Source organism: Ptiloglossa arizonensis, unplaced genomic scaffold, assembly GCF_051014685.1.
Source record: "Ptiloglossa arizonensis isolate GNS036 unplaced genomic scaffold, iyPtiAriz1_principal scaffold0190, whole genome shotgun sequence".
In the NCBI taxonomy this organism is placed as follows: domain Eukaryota; kingdom Metazoa; phylum Arthropoda; class Insecta; order Hymenoptera; family Colletidae; genus Ptiloglossa; species Ptiloglossa arizonensis.
In genome coordinates, this window is record NW_027478560.1 from 820,001 (window position 1) to 835,000 (window position 15,000).

Below are 15,000 nucleotides of genomic sequence, written 5' to 3' on the forward strand. Positions count from 1 at the left end.
TCGTTCTGCTCTGGAGAATAGGAGTCAGATCGAGAGTGAGCGAGAGAGGGGAAGAATAAGTAGAATCGAAGTCGACGCGTGTTAGTAGTATTCCTTTAGTATGTTTTACTGGAAAAGCAACGGACGGACGTTAAAATTTCAACCGGTTAAACGTCTAGCGAGCGTTTCGCATCGAATTTCAATTAGAGAGACACTTTGGCGAGGTGCTTGAAAATCTCTCCTTGTCACCGAGAAAACAGCAGGCTTCCTTTTCTTCGGTTCAACGCGAAGAACTCTCTCAATCGACAGAACCATGTAAGCGTCACCGATGGGATTTTGCGTCGGGCGACGCCGTACGTGTGGGAATGCGGTGAAAAGAAAAGAATCTGCGTGAGAGATAGGGAGAAAATGCTCGTCGAGCGCGTTACTGAGGGAAGGAATAAGACCTCTCGTTCGCGCCCCGACGTCGTTTCCCCACTCCTCGCTCGTTCTTCTTTTACACCCGTCCACGTCGGCGTATATCCCCGCCTACCCTGGTACGCGAGCGAACAACGATTGAAGAGAGAGGATCATCATCGCGTATGCAACTGCAGAACACGTCGAGTTGGGACGAAAAGATCGTGGCGCCTTGCTCTCTTTGATTCGGCGTCGTTGCCTTTCGCTGTTAAAGAAAAACACGTTTGTTTGACGACCTCAGAGTAGGCGAGATTACCCGCTGAATTTAAGCATATTACTAAGCGGAGGAAAAGAAACTAACAAGGATTTCCTTAGTAGCGGCGAGCGAACAGGAATGAGCCCAGCACTGAATCCCCGCGGTATTGCCGCAGGGAAATGTAGTGTTCAGGAGGATCCGCTTATCCCGTGACGTCGAACTGAGTCCAAGTCCAACTTGAATAGGGCCATTTACCCACAGAGGGTGCCAGGCCCGTAGCGACCAGTACGCGTTTCGGGAGGATCTCTCCTTAGAGTCGGGTTGCTTGAGAGTGCAACCCTAAGTGGGTGGTAAACTCCATCTAAGGCTAAATATGACCACGAGACCGATAGCGAACAAGTACCGTGAGGGAAAGTTGAAAAGAACTTTGAAGAGAGAGTTCAAGAGTACGTGAAACCGTTCAGGGGTAAACCTGAGAAACCCAAAAGATCGAACGGGGAGATTCATCGTCAACGAAGCTGGCCCCCGTTGGTGCGCGATAACCCGAATGGGCCTTCCTGGTCCCATGAAGGGGTTACACCACCTTTGGGTGAAGTCCGGTAACGTAGTCGTGCACTTCTTCCTTAGTAGAACGTCGCAACCCGTTGTGTGTCGGTCTACGGCCTGAGCTGCATTGCCTGTCGCGGCGCCTTCGTACGCTCGCGGCAGAGGTTCGGTCGCCCGACCGGCTGCACGACGGTACTCTGACGGTATCGGGCCGCAACCAATCCATTCTTGAAATGTGTGTGCGTCGGGCCCGCCGCAAGCTCGGACAGTTTACCCGGAGACGACGGATCTGAATGCCGTCCCCGGGCCTGGCCAGCTGTTAGCAGGCGGTGTCCTTGGACTGGCCAAGCTTTGAATTACCGGTTGGCGACGCTACTGCTTTGGGTACTCTCAGGACCCGTCTTGAAACACGGACCAAGGAGTCTAACATGTGCGCGAGTCATTGGGAGAAGTAAACCTAAAGGCGCAATGAAAGTGAAAGTCGGCCTTGCGTCGACCAAGGGAGGATGGGCCGCTTACGTATCGGCCTCGCACTCCCGGGGCGTCTCGTTCTCATTGCGAGAAGAGGCGCACCCAGAGCGTACACGTTGGGACCCGAAAGATGGTGAACTATGCCTGGTCAGGACGAAGTCAGGGGAAACCCTGGTGGAGGTCCGTAGCGATTCTGACGTGCAAATCGATCGTCGGAACTGGGTATAGGGGCGAAAGACTAATCGAACCATCTAGTAGCTGGTTCCCTCCGAAGTTTCCCTCAGGATAGCTGGCACTCGCTCGTTCCTCCGCGAACGCATGCGAGTTTCATCTGGTAAAGCGAATGATTAGAGGCCTTGGGGCCGAAACGACCTCAACCTATTCTCAAACTTTAAATGGGTGAGATCTCTGGCTTGCTTGGATCATGAAGCCACGAGATATTTTGAATCAGAGTGCCAAGTGGGCCAATTTTGGTAAGCAGAACTGGCGCTGTGGGATGAACCAAACGCAGAGTTAAGGCGCCTAAGTCGACGCTTATGGGATACCATGAAAGGCGTTGGTTGCTTAAGACAGCAGGACGGTGGCCATGGAAGTCGGAATCCGCTAAGGAGTGTGTAACAACTCACCTGCCGAAGCAACTAGCCCTGAAAATGAATGGCGCTGAAGCGTCGCGCCTATACTCCGCCGTCAGCGGCAAGTGGGGAGGGACGTGCCACTCCCGGGTGACCGTCCTCCATAAAGCCCTGACGAGTAGGAGGGTCGCGGCGGTGTGCGCAGAAGGGTCTGGGCGTAAGCCTGCCTGGAGCCACCGTCGGTGCAGATCTTGGTGGTAGTAGCAAATACTCCAGCGAGGCCCTGGAGGACTGACGTGGAGAAGGGTTTCGTGTGAACAGCCGTTGCACACGAGTCAGTCGATCCTAAGCCCTAAGAGAAATCCTATGCAGATGAGGTGTCCTAAAATAATGAAACATCGTACAAACAGAAACATAAAAGAGACACACACCCATTGGGCGAAAGGGAATCCGGTTTCTATTCCGGAACCCGGCTGCGGAACCGCTTACCATTCGGGCCCTCGTAAGAGTGTTCGTCGGGGTAACCCAAAATGACCTGGAGACGCCGTCGGGAGATCCGGGAAGAGTTTTCTTTTCTGTATAAGCGTTCGAGTTCCCTGGAAACCTCTAGCAGGGAGATAGGGTTTGGAACGCGAAGAGCACCGCAGTTGCGGCGGTGTCCGGATCTTCCCCTCGGACCTTGAAAATCCAGGAGAGGGCCACGTGGAGGTGTCGCGCCGGTTCGTACCCATATCCGCAGCAGGTCTCCAAGGTAAAGAGCCTCTAGTCGATAGATTAATGTAGGTAAGGGAAGTCGGCAAATTGGATCCGTAACTTCGGAATAAGGATTGGCTCTGAGGAGCGGGGCGTGTCGGGCTTGGTCGAGAAGTGAGTCTGGCTGACGTGCCGGGCCTGGGCGAGGTGAACGGTATCATTACTGTTACCGGGATCCGATCTCGGTCCCGTGCCTTGGCCTCTCACGGATCTTCCTTGCTGCGGAGCTTCTGTGGCGTTTGACGTCGCGGTCGTTTCTTCGGCCGTCATTCAACACTCAGCTCAGAACTGGCACGGACTAGGGGAATCCGACTGTCTAATTAAAACAAAGCATTGCGATGGCCCCCAAGAGTGTTGACGCAATGTGATTTCTGCCCAGTGCTCTGAATGTCAACGTGAAGAAATTCAAAAAAGCGCGGGTAAACGGCGGGAGTAACTATGACTCTCTTAAATCGAAGCGGAGTTGGAGGCAAAACGCATGACGCCTTAAGTTTGAGCGGAGGCTCAAAGACGCAAACCAAGATCTAAGGAACGTCGTAGAAATCGAAAGGCGGTGGGCTAGGATACTCCATAACTCTATAGATGGAAAGGCCCTAAAGGACTCGAGCAAAGTGCCACACCAAAACCGATGGATCACTGATGGTACACGATTTCTAACGGGCAAAGACTACGTTAACTGCGCAAAGTTACGTATAAATGCCCTACCTACCAAATCCCGATCGAGTCGTGGAAGGCACCACGACAGACTCTGCAGAGCGGGATGCAATGCGGTGGAAACACTCAACCACATCGTGCAAAAGTGCCACCGAACGCACGGGGCAAGAATAGCCCGGCACAACGCCATAGTATCCTACATCCATCGAGCACTGCAGAAGAAATTCGGGAGGGTAGAAGAGGAGCCACTACTAGAAACACCAGATGGGACCAGAAAGCCAGACCTAGTGGCAGCAAGTGGCACTACCGTGCTGGTAGTAGATGCTCAGGTTGTGAGCGAACAGACCGACCTGAGACTGGCCCACGAAAGAAAGAAATCATACTATCGTGACTCCGCACATGCTGCATTGTCGTCGAGGTTCCCATCGGCGAACATCCAGTACACGTCAGCCACGATCTCTTGGAGAGGAGTGTGGAGCGTGGAATCCGCAGACGAATTGGTCAAACTCGGAGTCCTGAAGAGGAATGAAATGAAGGTACTGGCCACAAGAGCACTCGTCGGGGGATTGAACTGCTACGGGACGTTCAACAAGACCACAGATGTAAGAAGGAGACTTAAGATTGGGGTTGGTTAAGGAGAAACCAGAGAACCAGGCCAAATGGGTGCTACCTGCCCATCCATCGTTCAGGTATAATACAAGGAGTTTTTTTAGTGGGTAACCAGTTGAGAGTCCCACACTACCGGCACAACAACACCAGTGCCGGTGTGCATAAAAGCATTTTTCCTCCTTCAAAAAAAAAAAAAAAAAAAAAAAAAAAAAATAGCCAAATGCCTCGTCATCTGATTAGTGACGCGCATGAATGGATTAACGAGATTCCCTCTGTCCCTATCTACTGGTGGGGAGTAATTCAAGGGCTAGGTCAGTGAAGTAGGAATACGGAGACCAGAACCCGGGGTTGCAGGAGTAGGGGTAGAGCATCCCCTGGCTCACCGAAAGTCCAAAAATCGTCCATTACGGCCCAAACACGCTCAAACCGAGCCGGAGCTGGCACCGGCTTCGGCAATGACGAAACTACCCGATCGGATGCTGCGTACTCCCACCTAGAAACATTTACAAACACAGTGGAAAGAGTGCGCAGCAAGTGAAGGCGCCACGGCGAGTAAAATAATAATAATAGACCGAACACCCGTCACGCTGAAAAAACAGCAAACTCGCCGCTGGCAATCGGGAAAGCAACAGAACTGTGAAGCTATCGAGCGAAAGTTTGGGTTGGGACTCAGGTGAGCCGAGGGTCGATGCTCCCCAGCCCGGCCGTTTTACTCGGGACATGATGCCCGAGGTCATGTTCAAGTTACGTTGCGTACCTCCACGCGGTCCCACTGGAGGTCCCGTTTCAACGGGATCGCTAAACCGAACGTAGCGAAGCAGAGGGGGCAACTGCTGAGGTTTGTCCCCCCCGTGTTTGCCGTGCGGGGCGACCCGTGTCGTCGGAAAGGTGGGTCCTGGGATCTGAGGGGGCCCTGTCCTGCGGGAGAGTGTGCACCCAACACGTACCTTTGGCCACTGCTTCGACTAGACGGGCGGCTAGGCGAGAAAAGCAGCTCTTTGCCTAGTCAATCGGCTTGGAACAACCATACGTCTCGGCGAGTGGGTTCTATATTGGGCGAGGAAGGGGACCTTGGAGTCCGGGGAGACCCGGTCGGCCTTGGAACGCGGACTATATCCCGGGTAATGTCCTAACCTGGCGGAGCCAGGTTCCATTTGAGGGTCCGAGGAGGCTGGGACATGCAGCGGGATGAAAAGACGTAACATAAAGATGGAAACTAAAAGCACAACAAAATCGGATCAACCCGTAGTCGTTCTTGAGATTCTCAAGAGCGACGCGGTAGTAATAAAGAAGGAGGTCGACGATGCGGGTGCTCCCGGCACGTCGTCCCCAAAGACGAAGAAGAAGGAGGTAGCTGGGGAGGGACACAAACACGCCTCCCCTAGCAAGGTTACAAAAGGCACGGCGAAGCCTGCGGGTGACAAAACCCCCGCGCCGCCGCTTGCCAAGAGAAAGCCAAAAGACGCGGCCAAGCCGCAAAAGCAGGATGGACCGGGTGTTCCCACCCGTAAAAATCCAAAAGAGCCACGGGCCGCAAAGCCCAGCGCTCACAAAATGTCAGAGGCCCACGGGAAGATCCCACCGGGCCCGGGTGTAAAGCCTGGAGACTGGACAACGGTCTCCAGGAAGAAGAAGGCCGGCGCAGCCATACCAGGCAAACCGGCCTCCGAGAAACGGGGCAAGATACCGGCGGAGGCGGTATCTGGGCCCAAAATACGGCCGCTCGATCTCATACGAGACGAAGCCTCGGCTGTGATCACGGATGTCCGGAGCTTCTGCCTTCGACCGGAGTCGAAGGTAACAAAGGAAGCCGGCAGCCGTGTGATCGGCCAAACATCCGCGCTCTACGAGCTTGTCCAGGAACTGCTCATTCGCAGCAGCTTCCTCGAAGGGCAGCTCGCCGCGGTGCGCCAGGACTCCAAGGAGTCCCTCAAGGCGGCCGTAAAGAGCGTGGCGCAGACGACGCTGAAGGATGCGAAATCTGCAACGAGGAAGCAAGTGTCGACCTACGCCGATGCGGTAAAGGTCGACACCAAGAGAGTTTCCCCAGACGCGGTGGTGCCACCCCGAAATGCGGTGCGCATATTCCCGCCGAAGGGAACAAAACAGAGCAGTGACGTAACAAAAAACACTGTTCTGTCTGCCGTCAAGCCCACCAAGGCCAAAATCCGCGTTACAGCGGTTCGACGCATCCACTCAGGTGGCATAGTCGTCGAGACCGAACGTGAGGAAGACCTAAAGGTCTTCACTAACTCGGCGGAACTGAAAGGAGTAGGACTTTCAGTTTCCGTACAAACGAAGAGGAAGCCTACACTTATAGTGTATGACGTTCCTCGAAAGGTTACAAAGGAGGAGGTTGTATCCAGTATTTGGAAACAAAACCTCAGTGAAATGACACAGGGGGAAGTGTCATCCGCCTTGAAAGTCCGGTTTGCAACCGGGCCCAAGGCGAATAACGCGAAAACGACCAACTGGGTCATTGAGTGCAGCCCGCAGGTTCGCCTGCGGCTCAAAGAGAGAGGCCGAGTATACATCGGATGGTCGTCTTGCCGTGTGCAGGACTACATTGCGGTGGCTCGGTGCTTTAATTGCCAGAGGTTTGGCCACATGGCCAAACACTGTAAAGTGAAAGAGAAAGTCTGCGGACATTGTGCTAGAGGTGGGCACACGATGAGCTCCTGCAACAGTTTGAACGAGACCCCGGTCTGTTCAAACTGCAAGGCAAGGGGCAAGAGGAACGACCATCGGTCGAAAGATAAATCCTGCGCGTCCTATCAGGTCGCGCTGGAAAAATTAATAGCCCGGACCGACTACGGCGGGCAGAAATGAGAGATTGAACGCAGTACAGTCTTGTGCTTCGGCCAAGACTCCTCGGGCCGGGAGCCAAGCCCCACCCGCTTCGGCGGGTGTACCCCGGATTGGGTTGGACTCGAGGTGGCAGTGATGGTTCGCCGCCGTCACCCTCCGAACTACGTGGCGGTGCGACAAGAAGGTGGATGCCCGACCACCAGGCAAGAGTAGTGAGAACGCTGGTATAGACTTAAAGTCCCAGGTACAGCGCGTCCCTTCGCTCGCGAACGGACATCAAACACACTAATACTATATGTCCCTATCTACTGGTGGGGAGTAATTCAAGGGCTAGGTCAGTGAAGTAGGAATACGGAGACCAGAACCCGGGGTTGCAGGAGCAGGGGTAGAGCATCCCCTGGCTCACCGAAAGTCCAAAAATCGTCCATTACGGCCCAAACACGCTCAAACCGAGCCGGAGCTGGCACCGGCTTCGGCAATGACGAAACTACCCGATCGGATGCTGCGTACTCCCACCTAGAAACATTTACAAACACAGTGGAAAGAGTGCGCAGCAAGTGAAGGCGCCACGGCGAGTAAAATAATAATAATAGACCGAACACCCGTCACGCTGAAAAACAGCAAACTCGCCGCTGGCAATCGGGAAAGCAACAGAACTGTGAAGCTATCGAGCGAAAGTTTGGGTTGGGACTCAGGTGAGCCGAGGGTCGATGCTCCCCAGCCCGGCCGTTTTACTCGGGACATGATGCCCGAGGTCATGTTCAAGTTACGTTGCGTACCTCCACGCGGTCCCACTGGAGGTCCCGTTTCAACGGGATCGCTAAACCGAACGTAGCGAAGCAGAGGGGGCAACTGCTGAGGTTTGTCCCCCCCGTGTTTGCCGTGCGGGGCGACCCGTGTCGTCGGAAAGGTGGGTCCTGGGATCTGAGGGGGCCCTGTCCTGCGGGAGAGTGTGCACCCAACACGTACCTTTGGCCACTGCTTCGACTAGACGGGCGGCTAGGCGAGAAAAGCAGCTCTTTGCCTAGTCAATCGGCTTGGAACGACCATACGTCTCGGCGAGTGGGTTCTATATTGGGCGAGGAAGGGGACCTTGGAGTCCGGGGAGACCCGGTCGGCCTTGGAACGCGGACTATATCCCGGGTAATGTCCTAACCTGGCGGAGCCAGGTTCCATTTGAGGGTCCGAGGAGGCTGGGACATGCAGCGGGATGAAAAGACGTAACATAAAGATGGAAACTAAAAGCACAACAAAATCGGATCAACCCGTAGTCGTTCTTGAGATTCTCAAGAGCGACGCGGTAGTAATAAAGAAGGAGGTCGACGATGCGGGTGCTCCCGGCACGTCGTCCCCAAAGACGAAGAAGAAGGAGGTAGCTGGGGAGGGACACAAACACGCCTCCCCTAGCAAGGTTACAAAAGGCACGGCGAAGCCTGCGGGTGACAAAACCCCCGCGCCGCCGCTTGCCAAGAGAAAGCCAAAAGACGCGGCCAAGCCGCAAAAGCAGGATGGACCGGGTGTTCCCACCCGTAAAAATCCAAAAGAGCCACGGGCCGCAAAGCCCAGCGCTCACAAAATGTCAGAGGCCCACGGGAAGATCCCACCGGGCCCGGGTGTAAAGCCTGGAGACTGGACAACGGTCTCCAGGAAGAAGAAGGCCGGCGCAGCCATACCAGGCAAACCGGCCTCGGGGAAACGGGGCAAGATACCGGCGGAGGCGGTATCCGGGCCCAAAATACGGCCGCTCGATCTCATACGAGACGAAGCCTCGGCTGTGATCACGGATGTCCGGAGCTTCTGCCTTCGACCGGAGTCGAAGGTAACAAAGGAAGCCGGCAGCCGTGTGATCGGCCAAACATCCGCGCTCTACGATCTTGTCCAGGAACTGCTCATTCGCAGCAGCTTCCTCGAAGGGCAGCTCGCCGCGGTGCGCCAGGACTCCAAGGAGTCCCTCAAGGCGGCCGTAAAGAGCGTGGCGCAGACGACGCTGAAGGATGCGAAATCTGCAACGAGGAAGCAAGTGTCGACCTACGCCGATGCGGTAAAGGTCGACACCAAGAGAGTTTCCCCAGACGCGGTGGTGCCACCCCGAAATGCGGTGCGCATATTCCCGCCGAAGGGAACAAAACAGAACAGTGACATCACTAAACGCACTGTTCTGTCAGTCGTCAAGCCCACCAAGGCCAAAATCCGCGTTACAGCGGTTCGACGCATCCACTCAGGTGGCATAGTCGTCGAGACCGAACGTGAGGAAGACCTAAAGGTCTTCACTAACTCTGCGGAACTGAAAGGAGTAGGACTTTCAGTTTCCGTACAAACGAAGAGGAAGCCTACACTTATAGTGTATGACGTTCCTCGAAAGGTTACAAAGGAGGAGGTTGTATCCAGTATTTGGAAACAAAACCTCAGTGAAATGACACAGGGGGAAGTGTCATCCGCCTTGAAAGTCCGGTTTGCAACCGGGCCCAATGCGAATAACGCAAAAACGACCAACTGGGTCATTGAGTGCAGCCCGCAGGTTCGCCTGCGGCTCAAAGAGAGAGGCCGAGTATACATCGGATGGTCGTCTTGCCGTGTGCAGGACTACATTGCGGTGGCTCGGTGCTTTAAGTGCCAGAGGTTTGGCCACATGGCCAAACACTGTAAAGAGAAAGAAAAAGTCTGCGGACATTGTGCTAGAGGTGGGCACACGATAAGCTCCTGCAACAGTTTGAACGAGACCCCGGTCTGTTCAAACTGCAAGGCAAGGGGCAAGAGAAACGACCATCGGTCTAAAGATAAATCCTGCGCGTCCTATCAGGTCGCGCTGGAAAAAGTAATAGCCCGGACCGACTACGGCGGGTAGAAATGAGTAAATGAATGAAGGCAGTACAGTCTTGTGCTTCGGCCAAGACTCCTCGGGCCGGGAGCCAAGCCCCACCCGCTTCGGCGGGTGTACCCCGGATTGGGTTGGACTCGAGGTGGCAGTGATGGTTCGCCGCCGTCACCCTCCGAACTACGTGACGGTGCGACAAGAAGGTGGATGCCCGACCACCAGGCAAGAGTAGTGAGAACGCTGGTATAGACTTAAAGTCTGAGGTACAGCGCGTCCCTTCGCTCGCGAACGGACATCAAACACACTAATACTATATGTCCCTATCTACTGGTGGGGAGTAATTCAAGGGCTAGGTCAATGAAGTAGGAATACGGAGACCAGAACCCGGGGTTGCAGGAGCAGGGGTAGAGCATCCCCTGGCTCACCGAAAGTCCAAAAATCGTCCATTACGGCCCAAACACGCTCAAACCGAGCCGGAGCTGGCACCGGCCTCGGCAATGACGAAACCACCCAAGCGGATGCTGCGTACTCCCACCTAGAAACATCTACAAACACAGTGGAAAGAGTGCGCAGCAAGTGAAGGAGCCACGGCGGGTAAAAATTATAAGCGACCGATCACCCGTCGTATTGGAAAATAAAGCAACACGCCGCTAGCACTTGGAAAAAAAAAAAAATAGCAACAGAATTATGAAGCTATCGAGCGAAAGTTTGGGTTGGGACTCAGGTGAGCCAAGGGTCGATGCTCCCCAGCCCGGCCGTTTTACTCGGGACATGATGCCCGAGGTCATGTTCAAGTTACGTTGCGTACCTCCACGTGGTCCCACTGGGGGTCCCGTGTCAAACGGGATCGCTAAACCGAACGTAGCGAAGCAGAGGGGGCAACTGCTGAGGTTTGTCCCCCCCGTGTTTGCCGTGCGGGGCGACCCGTGTCGTCGGAAAGGTGGGTCCTGGGATCTGAGGGGGCCCTGTCCTGCGGGAGAGTGTGCACCCAACACGTACCTTTGGCCACTGCTTCGACTAGACGGGCGGCTAGGCGAGAAAAGCAGCTCTTTGCCTAGTCAATCGGCTTGGAACGACCATACGTCTCGGCGAGTGGGTTCTATTTTGGGCGAGGAAGGGGACCTTGGAGTCCGGGGAGACCCGGTCGGCCTTGGAACGCGGACTATATCCTGGGTAATGTCCTAACCTGGCGGAGCCAGGTTCCATTTGAGGGTCCGAGGAGGCTGGGACATGCAGCGGGATGAAGAAACTAACTTAGACATGGAATCAAACACAAACAAATCGGATCAACCCGTAGTCGTTCTTGAGCTTCTCAGGAGCGACGCGGAAATAAAGAAGGAGGTCGACGATGCAGGTGCTCCCGGCACGTCGTCCCCCAAAATGAAGAAGAAGGAGGGTGATGGGGAGGGACACAAACACGCCTCCCCTAGCAAAGGCTCAAAAGGCACGGCGAAGCCTGCGGGTGACAAAAACCCCGCGCCGCCTGTGCCCAAGAAAAAGCCAAAAGACGCGGCCGAGCCGCAAAAGCAGGATGGACCGGGTGTACCCACCCGTAAAAATCCAAAGGAGCCACGGGCCGTAAAGCCCAGCGCTCATAAAAAGTCAGAGGCCCACGGGAAGATCCCACCGGGCCCGGGTGTAAAGCCTGGAGACTGGACAACGGTCTCCAGGAAGAAAAAGGCCGGCGCAGCCATACCAGGCAAACCGGCCTCCGAGAAACGGGGCAAGTTACCGACGGAGGCGGTATCTGGGCCCAAAATACGGCCGCTCGATCTCATACGAGACGAAGCCTCGGCCGTGATCGCGGATGTCCGGAGCTTCTGCCTTCGACCGGAGTCGAAGGTAACAAAGGAGGCCGGTGGCCGTGTGATCGGCCAAACATCCGCGCTCTACGAGCTCGTCCAGGAACTGCTCATTCGCAGCAGCTTCCTCGAAGGGCAGCTCGCCGCGGTGCGCCAGGACTCCAAGGAGTCCCTCAAGGCGGCCGTAGAGAGCGTGGCGCAGAGGACGCTGAAGGCGGTGAGCCGCCCAGATGCGAAATCTGCGACGGTAACAAAGGTGTCGACCTACGCAGATGCGGTTAAGGTCGTTAGCAAAAGAGTCTCCTCAGACGCGGTGATGCCACCCCGAAACGCGGTGCGCATATTCCCGCCGAAAGGAAAGAAGCAGAACAGTGACGTAACAAAAAACACTGTTCTGTCTGTCGTTAAGCCTACCAAGGCCAAGATCCGCGTTACAGCGGTTCGACGCATCCACTCAGGTGGCATAGTCGTCGAGACCGAACGCGAAGAAGACCTGAAGGCCTTCACGAATTCTGCGGAACTGAAAGGAGTGGGTCTTTCAGTTTCCGTACAAACGAAGAGGAAGCCTACACTTATAGTGTACGACGTTCCTCGCAAGGTTACAAAGGAGGAGGTTGTATCCAGTATTTGGAAACAAAACCTCAGTGAAATGACACAGGGGGAAGTGTCATCCGCCTTGAAAGTCCGGTTTGCAACCGGGCCCAAGGCGAATAACGCAAAAACGACCAACTGGGTCATTGAGTGCAGCCCGCAGGTTCGCCTGCGGCTCAAAGAAAGAGGCCGAGTATACATCGGATGGTCGTCTTGCCGTGTGCAGGACTACGTTGCGGTGGCTCGGTGCTTTAAGTGCCAGAGGTTTGGCCACATGGCCAAACACTGTAAAACCAAAGAGGAGATATGCGGACATTGTGCTAGAGGTGGGCACACGATCAGCTCCTGCAAGAGTTTGAACAAGACCCCGGTCTGTTCAAACTGCAAGGCTAGGGGCAAAAGACATGACCATCGGTCGAAAGACAAGTCCTGCGCGTCCTATCAGGTCGCGCTGGAACAAGCTATAGCTCGGACCGATTATGGCGGGCAAAAATAAACGCAATAAAACCGAGAGCATCCCTCTGAGACAATACCGGGTCGTGCAGCATAACATGCGACGAGCCCGGATTGTTCTTGATGAGGTGAGGGAGTTGATGCACTCGCGAAAGATCGATGTGCTGCTCGCGCAGGAGCCCTATTCCCAAGAGGGTACCGTCCCTGGGCTGGGGCTTGCGACGAAAGTAGTCACGGGGGGCACACCGGTAATGGCGGCAATTGCTGTCCGGAACCCGGAACTCTCCGTGGTCAAAATCTCGCATCTGTGCGACTCGCATTTGACCTGCGTTTGCATCAGCGATGATGCGGCCGGAAGTTTTTACTTGGTCAGTCAGTACTTTCAATGCTCCGAGGAGATTGAACCCAGCTTGGCTCGACTGGGAAAAGTACTTGATGCTCTCGGACACAGTCGGGTCGTTATCGCGGCGGACGTCAATGCCAAGTCCCCCTCGTGGGGCGGCACACGAACGGACGCGCGGGGAGATGAACTCGAAGAGTTCATCGCTCAACACGGCCTGACTGTGATGAACGATGCTGGAAGTATACCCACATACTCCAGCCCAAGTGGCGAATCATGGATCGACGTTACGCTAGTGACGAACGATATGTCGAAATATGTGAAAAACTGGAGGGTCCAATACGATTGGACCTCCAGCGATCATCGAGCGATTGAGTTTGTGTTACAGTTCGCAGACGTGAGCGAGGATCGTCGTGCCTTGGAGCCCCGATTCCGCACGTCCAAAGCGGACTGGTCTCGCTTCGATCGTGCGTTGCTTGAACGCGAGAGGCTCCTTCCCGGAGACGTCGAATGTCGAAGGGATGTCGAACATCTAGCACAGGAGATCGAGCTGGCGATCGTCCACGCGTGCAAAGCCTCCATACCTGTCAAGCAATGGCACTCAAAATCCGTCCCTTGGTGGACGAGGGAATTGACCAAACGGAAGACGCACGTGTATCGTCTGAGACGTGCCTTCCAGCGTGAGAAAGACCAAAAGGAGAGAGCAGCTAGAAAGGCTGAATACAATAACGCCAGAAAAGCCTATACAGCTGCTGTTCGAACTGCCAAGTTTCAAAGCTGGACAAACTTTGTTACCGAGCAAGGAAACAAGGAGCCCTGGGGGCTCACATACAAGATCGCCCAAAAGAAGGTGCGAGTTGAGACAGCTGTCTCCAACATTCGAACGCAAGACGGCTATACGATGGACTGGAAATCCACCGCCTCGCAGCTCCTCGGAGCGTTAATCCCGGACGACACGACCGCGGACGAAACGCCGGAGCAATCGAACATCAGGCTAGATTCAATCACCGACCCGCCGACGGAAGACTGCACAGTCTTCACTAGGAAGGAGGTTGGAGACGCGATCTGGAGCCTAAAGCGAGGAAAATGCCCTGGTCCGGACCGTTTAGAGGTCGAAGTCCTAAGACGCGCGTATGGATCCGTCCACAGCGGTCTGCTTCGTCTCTACAACGCGTGTCTGTGCAAAGGAGTATTTCCCGTCAGATGGAAAGTCGGCTCTATCATTACCATACTGAAAGGGCCCGACAAACCACTGACGGAGGTCAAATCGTATAGGCCCATTTGCCTACTTTCCATCTTGGGCAAAGCGTTGGAGAAGCTGATGTTGATACGAATGAGAAAAGTGTTTCTGAACCCCGACTACTGCTCGGATCGGCAATACGGATTCAGGCCTGGACGATCCACTGATGTCGCGTTAGTGAAGTTCAGGGACCTGGTGTCTGGCCGAGAAGAAAAGTATGTATTGGGACTCTCCTTCGATATCTCCGGTGCTTTCGACAACGTCTGGTGGCCCAGCATCCTACAGAAGTTGAAAGCCCGGGGATGCCCTCGAAATCTCTACAGACTGATGGTCGACTACTTCGCCGAGCGTGAGGTCACGATAGTTTCCAAACACGGCATCGTGCGCAAGAAAGTCACCAAAGGCTGTCCACAGGGTTCGATTCTCGGTCCGAGCTGTTGGAACCTAGTCTTCGACGAAGTTCTGCAGCTCCTTTCGAACACCGAGCTCGCGTGCGAGCCCATAGCCTACGCCGACGACCTTCTCGTGATTGTTTGTGGAAACACGAGACGCGAGTTGGAGCGCAAAGGCCAAAAAGTCGCGGACGTCATTTCTGGTTGGTGCGCCACCCAGAAATTGGAGCTGTCAGCGACCAAAACCGAGATGGTCCTCTTGAAAGGTTCTCTGGATAGAGAAAGGCCTCCTGTGGTAAAGATTAACGAGAGAAGTGTGGCCC